At 40.2% G+C, this 7,789-nt stretch overlaps 1 protein-coding gene across 3 annotated transcripts in view; it reads right to left on the reverse strand.

Moving 5' to 3' along the window:
- LOC137634540 (pleiotropic regulator 1-like) overlaps window positions 1-7,302 on the reverse strand; it is a 78,857-nt gene extending 71,555 nt beyond the window's left edge. For all 3 annotated transcript variants that reach the window (XR_011042525.1, XR_011042526.1, XM_068366992.1), the window contains exon 1: window positions 7,169-7,302. The gene's annotated coding sequence lies outside the window, so the exon portion shown is untranslated. The remainder of the gene's footprint in view (window positions 1-7,168) is intronic.
- Window positions 7,303-7,789: the final 487 nt, after the last annotated feature.

A 7,789-nucleotide genomic window follows, 5' to 3' on the forward strand; every position in this document is an offset into this window, starting at 1 on the left:
TTCGATAAAATCGAATTCCGAAAGGCCAACGCACTCCTCACACCGATCTTCCAATTGACAGGTTTTATCCCGACAATTGGAACAAACAGTGTGAGGGTCGATAGAAGCCTTCGGAAGACGCCTTGAACAGTCCCTAGCATTGCACTTTCTAAATTAGGGGACTTGTGAAGGGTCAGCCATTTTGAATTGGTCAAAGGGAAATTCAAAAAACTATCAAAAAGTCATCAACAAAGAATCCGTTATCAAAAAGAGTTCAAGGATTTGTGTGAAGAGAAACCCTGCACAGCGAAAGCTCAAAACTAGAATAAAGTACTTCACCAATTAGATGTGAAAAAACTCCAGTTTAGCAACAGCGAGTAAGTACGTCTTGTCGACACCTCGACAGAGAGAAAATTGAGTCTTTGTTTACATTGAGAACTGGGTATCTGGTCGACAGATGGCGCTGTTGGGCACACCCGCAACCTGTGTAGCGATCGCTGGCGAGTTTTTACCGTAGAGTTGTCTGTCGAGCAACAGAGTTGCAGCTATATAATCACTGGCTAAGTTAAATATTGAAAATTAAGTATTAATGTGTTAAGTGCGTAAATTACTGTACATAGTCTGTCACTTGTTACGTTTTCTGCCTTATGCCATCCTCCTCTGCCGCGACTTCGCTATCACATCGTCTCAATCAAAAGGTAAGTTTCAACTTTTTTGTTACACTAATTAACTGTAACCTTTTTTTCAGGGTATCAATCCTTAATTTAGGTGTACGTACAGGTAACAATACACCTTCACTGATCCAAATGCTTTACATACAGTACCGTAACTTTTACACAGTAGTAAAGAAAACGGACCGTTTTCTTAGGGCTTGGGGGGCATAACTACGCTATAACTACATTATTAAATAATCTCATAGTGGTTTCTGGAATGGATTAGGCTGTTTTTAACGGTTGGGTTAATTATTGAAAGATAGAAATGGCTGCATTGCATGTTTATTACTACAGTTTAGCGTGTTTATGGAAGAAAAGGTGTCTTTTCGTAAGGCTTGGAATGGATTAGGCTATTTACATGTACAACGCGACTCAGGATACGAAACCGTATCCTGAACGGATTACTTTCGTATCCTGAGGCATCACTGTACAGGTAAGATTCATTCAATGCCCTAATTTACAATGACAAACATTTCTGTCCTTTTCACATTAATTTTGACAAGTCCAAATGTCTTGCTTCTGATAAAACCAGTATTGCCACCTGCAGATATATTCTTTAGAACTGATAACATGAAATTCCTTAATGACTATAACACAGTCATTTCTAAATGATGAGAGTTGTTTTTGTCCTATGTAATTAACTCGCCATCATAATGGCATAATTCCATGTAGTTATGAAGCAAATGTGAAGTATTATAACTTCATCACCAGGACAACTCAAAACCAGCCAACTAAAGGCAAAGATAACTAAACAACATGCACACAAGAAGTTTTTTTTTTCAATCAATGATGATTTTTGTGAAAACGAAAAACTCAAAAATATAAAAGAAAATTATTAAGAATTATTAAGAATTTGCGAAGATAGCATCAAGCACCATCTCCTTCCCTTTCTGGATGGTGGAATCAAGAGTAGATAGCCTGTTAGTGGCCCTCATACACGCGAGGACCTGTCAAAAGGTATGTTCCAATTCCTTTTTCTCCTGTTTGAAATGATAATTCGGACTGGCTGCTTTTGGAAGATTCTCATCCTCCAAGTCTAAGGGGTCATCCACCTCCAGGCTCTCGTACAGAGCCGGTCAGGGTCGTCAAATGAAACCGTGGATGGGCCCGCCACTGGGGACCACGTCTGTACCTCAGCCTCCTTAGCTTCCCTTGCCGTGGCGTTCTTCGGTTTCGTCTTGGAGTCCTTCTATTCCCTACGCATGGGGCATTCCTCCACGGTCTTGGGAGGGGGAACCTGTGAGGCCTTCAAGGACTTAGACAAAGCCTTGGCAGTGGGAGCTGGAGGCTCCTTCTCTGGAAGAGGAACAAAAATCCGTAACCTTATCGGGAGGCACTACCTCAATGTCTCTAGGGTTGAAGGGATGGATCATAATCACCCTGGGCGAGCCTATGTCCCTACTCGTCCTAGGTGGATGATGTCGGCGTGAGGTGGAGTTACGCCTGTATCTGCCTTTTCTGTTTCTTCATAATGACTTCCTTGTCCTTCACTGGCGTGAAGGGCAAGTTCACCACATAAGAGTCAGCAGGGGCTTGGCCTTCAGCACGCGATCGGGGTGGAGGTGATCTGGGAGCTTTGTCTGCCGTCGATCTACCCCCCTACTCGCTCGTCCCTCGTGAGAGCATGAGTGAAAAGGAGCTTTTGAGAGAGATTTGGGGGAGCGAGACGAAGAAGAATGCGAACCGCTCGCCCCTGAGGGAGAACAATTGTGCTTAGCCTTCTTTTTCCTATGCCGCCCAAACTTCTCCCATTTGGAGGCAGACCATTCCCTACGCTCTGCGCAGGGCGAAACCTGCTCGCAACGATGCCCTCGGCACGTAGGACCCAGAGAGTGTGGGTCGGTCTCTAACGACGACATGAAGGTCCCGCACGCGACACCCTCTCGCCCTGGACACGTTCGCATGGTGAAGGCGATCGCAGAACACGCAAACCTGTAAAGAGAAAACAAAAATAAAAAAGTCCAATGACAGTCAGAAGGAGAGCGGACACATCCAATCTCTACTGAGACAAGAGAAAAAGTGACGCCTCTCACTGCTGTGTGAGTATATTCAGTATAGAGGCAGCTGGGTACCGCCCAGCCACACCCTAGCTACCTGCTAAGCAGTTAAGCAGGGTTGCCACCTTGCAATTAAAGTCTAATGCTACCTCCGGCTGCCGCTGAAAGAATATCCACATAAATAACAGAGTTTGTTAGTATGGGAACAATGAGTTAGCTTTCTAAAAAGGCACGTGCAAACAGTAAAGCATTCTTGATCTGGAGATCGCGTGCCAGCAGTAGAACACACTTGAGCGCAATGAAGTGTGACATCAAGAACTGAAGAGTGCGTCAAGTGGGGGATCGAGAAAGTGGCGTAGTACTCGAAATCAAAAGATCGCCTGCCAACAGGTTCGCAAATAAGACAGGAGCCCACAATTACAGTATGTGAATACTTGAAGATCAATGAATGAGTACAAGTACACTGACACCTCCCCTCTTTGGGTGTGCTCACGCATTTGAATGCTATACTGTACATTCAATAAATGGCAGCACTAGCGAGAAGAGGTGAGGTGGCACTCCAGTAGGGGCATGCCCTTGTGAACAATTAAGTTCATGCACGATTGTGATCAGGTGAAATGGCGCGCATTCGATCGTGAGCAGGTGAAGTGGGGCTTCCTTTGATATATTCCATCACGAGCATATGAGATGGAAGCGATTGCAAACATAAGAGGGAACGTTGTTGTATGCGTGAGTGATTGCAAACATAAGAGGGAACGCTGTTGTATGCGTGAGTGATTGCAAACATAAGAGGGAACGCTGTTGTATGCGTGAGTGATTGCAAACATGTGGGATGGCGTTCCTATACAAGCGTGCGATTACTAACAAATGAGGTGGCGCTCTTTGAGGAGCACACAAGCACATAGTAGCATGCTAATGCATAATAGAGCTCTAAAGGGTACAATCAGATGAGATGGCTCTCCTCAAGGAGCATGTGATCACAAAAAGGAGAGATGACAGTAATTGCAAGCCAATGAGATGGTGGTCCCTTAGAAGCATGTTTCTGCGTAGTAGCTTGCTAATGGGAGCGAGTAAATTACCGTGTACTCTCGGTGTCTCTATCTTCATCCTCGGGGAAAGATTAGGTAACAATGTCTCTCCTATGGGGAGAGAACTTTTATCAATCAATCTTGATGTACTAAAAGTCTAAAAAGAGGAAAAAGAACAGTGACGTCCTTATTTCTTCTGACTAGCAGCGTGTTCCAAGCCCAATGATGCAAGGATCTGCTGTTAGCACAAAGAGACAAAGGAGCAGTAGAGGTGAAGAGTAACTTGAAGTTCTCCTTCCACTGATGGCGTGCAATGACATTTCATTCCTTCATAAGTTACGATGCCATCGTCATCAGTACAACACGCTAGCAATGATATTAACAGCAACAGTTATGTTGTTATTAGAAACAAAATACGTATACCTACAGGTTACACAGAAACTGTTAGTCTGCTATAGTTATCGGGAAAACTGCAACAATTTTTTACTTCCTTAAATTCCCTTGCACACAACAAACTGCTAACCATAAACTAAAGGAACACACAAAAAATTAAAACAGACAATTGCCTCCACAGTAAGTACAGTATGTCTGTATTCTCCGGCAGCTGAAAAGAAAGTGGCTACTCAGTGTACTGGCCAACAACTACCGACCCTCGTTATAAATCTTAACTGCTGAAGTTCCAGCCAAGCTAAAAGCGTACTCTTATTATGAGATGACGAGGTTTTGTATAGGAACTTTTTTTGGGGGTGGGGCTTAACGTTAATATTGAGCCAGTTTCGGGGACAGAGCAATATGAGCATCAGGGGAGGTTGATAGAAATGTGCTGGTAATTAGGCCTACTTTGATAAAAATGCTGTGCAGAACTACTGCAAGTTTGAATTCTTACCAGATTTCTCTAAAATAGTTTCCCAAAATATACTTTAATACTGTCATATCTACAACATATTTTGAGATAAAGGAGCATATGTAGATCAGTGGACACTGGTCACTTGAGGCATAGTGGATGTGAGGTTCAATTTCATTTAACTGAATCCAAGAGATATTGCGTAACCTAAAGTAACCCCACACCAGAACTTTACATACGTTACCGTGCAATCAACCACCCCATTTATATCTACTAAAACTAGTTGGCGGGAGTATGTGCTGTTCTACAAATACCCCAAGACAAACATTTTATGATGCATGACATTTTTTGTATGGGTGAGCTGTTAGAATTGTATGGTCCATGGAAATCTTACACATTTTGCTTTTACTAACATTTTCTTACTTCATTCTTGAAATTCTTGTGATCTAAGTACAATCAACACAGCCTTTGGCTCTGAATATATTCCTAATACCTCCTTTGATATTTTCCCCAGCATAGATCTATGGTTGTGCTGCACAACTGTTAACTTAAGAGCATAAAAGGTAGAGCATAGCCTATTCACACAAAACAGAACAGCCCACCAGAAGTGTCCAAACATTAGTTGGATTGGATGATATTACTGCATAAGTTGCCATTGTTCGATAGCTCAAAATACTATGCACAATCGGTTAGAGCATTAAAAAAAACTCTTTTGAATACCACGAACCACAGGCGCAAATAAATACTGACATAATAATAATTATATAATTCTTAAAAATTAAAGCCAAATTCCAATCTGACAGTGTTCGAACAGTGTGCTACCGGTAAAGCTCTACCTCAAGGTTGCTCATTGTTGCCTCATGTGACCTGCAAGGGGGGGGGGGGGGCCTTGCCCCAGTTAGGTTGGTGACCTGCTTTCTTACTAGGTTAGGTTAGCTACTTATCAAATACTAAAACATTGAAGGCAAAGTCCTCGAAGACCCATGTGTTTGTACAATGTCTTCTGTGTCAGTACTTCGTAATTTGTAAACATTGTCGATGGTTCAGGTTCAGGTTCAGGTTCCGGGGTGAGGCATAGCCTTTACAACGGCGCCTCTAACGCTTATCTTCTTGTACTGTTTTGTCTTTTCTTCCACATTATGTTTAATACTTCTTTTTTCTTTTCTATATTTGTTTCACTAAATAAAAATAATCCTACTATTTTCTTTGGGTCTTCCTCGTATGGTTGTTGTAGCTCAATTACTTTATTCCTTTCTTTTCTATATTCCTGGCAAAAAATAACAAAAAATGTATCAAATCTTCCTCCTCATTTTCACAAAAATTACAGTTTACATTCCCTCCATTGTGTCTATTTACAATATTTAGTTTTAACGTATTAGTTCTTGCTCTAAATATCACTGAAGCAAATGTATTGTCATAAATTAACTCTTCTTTAATTTCTTTCTTCCACGTTCTATATATTTTTAGGCTCACTTTACTTTCTATTTCTTCTTTCCACTTTTCAGTATCCCACTTTCTGGTTTCCGTTTTTATTTCTGCCTTGTTCATTCTTCTTATTTGTCTTATACCTAAACTTAATTCTTCCAAATACTTTGCAGGTTGTTTCCACCATCTTCCTTCTTTTTCTTGAATATCCTGGATAATTATTTTCAGTATTTCCTTCTTTCCATTCAGGGTGCGTTTTCACTTTCATGAGTAATTGTTTTCTCAGTAAAATTGGATAACAGACTAATTTTCCTGGCATATTTCCATGTGTTTAGAAAGAATTTGACGATTTTTTTTTCTCAGAAATTCATCTGTTGTGGAGTTGAGACAGTCGATACCTAACTCCACAACTATGGATTTGAGCCAATAATCATCATCAGAAAAAAATATGCCAGAAAAACCATTCCGTTATCTACTGGGAATTATTGGCAACTTGTGCATTTTTACCTACTGGATTTATAATTTTGGGCCACGGGATACTCGGATAGTATCAGGGAGGCCACTAAGCACCAAGGAGATGCAGGGGTCAGTGGCACTCGACGATTTAAGTTAAAAAAGGGGTATTATAATAGTTTATTACAAGGTAATGTAACCTAGGGAAAAAACGACTTTTTTTCTCTAGAAAAAGGTTCGTTCTCTTCGAAAATGACATTCGTTCATGTCGGAAATTAATAGTTTCAGAAATATATATATATATATATATATATATATATATATATATATATATATATATATATATATATATATATATATATCACCAATAATGGGGGACCCCGGAGGGAACTCGATGTAAAACTTTACCAAAAAAGGTTGGATAGCAAAATGGAAGGAAATGGAGGTGAATTCGAAGACTAATCCAGACATAGGTGGTGTTATTCATGGTGTACAATAGAGTGGTAACCTAAACACACCACTTGGCAAAATGGACATAATAATTTCAAAGACTAGGCTTATTCTACTTCTAGCCCAGGTCACTCCTCTACCTTAAGGTAAATTACCGGTAAATTTAACTGGCCTACCCTAGCCCAGGCCTCGTTGGCGGCAAGAAACAAGATTTGCTTTCATAAGACAACATACACATTAAAAGCCAACCTTAATAAATAAAAAGCAATGAGCACAAACCTTAAGATTTTTACTTGACGGTATATAACAATATCAACGAGGGTTAAAGTAAAGCACAGCTGTAGTTGCTGTACTGTTGTTTATGCTTGTTGTGAAGCTTCTTCTTCTTCTTCCAATTTGTCACTTGTCAGCACTACTGGGGATAAACGATTTTTCACAATTTGTTTTAATTCTTGCGTTTCTACTTTATTAAATAGGTACTTAAAATGATAAAGGATAATTATGCATTTTCCATTTTCTTCTTTAAAATACTTGTTCCTATCTTTTCCATCGTAGCGCATTTTCCTGCAACAATCTTCATTATAATAGCTGCACACGACGCTGCTAAACGTTTGTGTGCTTTCGAGTATTTATGCGTCTGGTTATTTATTTATCATTGTATATTTACTGTGGTCAAGGAGAAAACTAATTCCATTATAGTATTTATCATAGTTTGTGTCGACTTTTTCAGTAAAATAGAGTACTGCATATATATACTGGTAGCTTCCTTGTAGTAAGTGTGGGAATAGTTAAGCTAGTATCGATGGCAGATGCAGAAATCTTGATTAGCCTTATGCGTTTCTATCTTTGATATTGGTTTATGACGATAATGACAGTCTTCCACGGGGGTGACTTTGGTTA

This window comes from Palaemon carinicauda, chromosome 44 (genome assembly GCF_036898095.1).
Source record: "Palaemon carinicauda isolate YSFRI2023 chromosome 44, ASM3689809v2, whole genome shotgun sequence".
Lineage (NCBI taxonomy): Eukaryota > Metazoa > Arthropoda > Malacostraca > Decapoda > Palaemonidae > Palaemon > Palaemon carinicauda.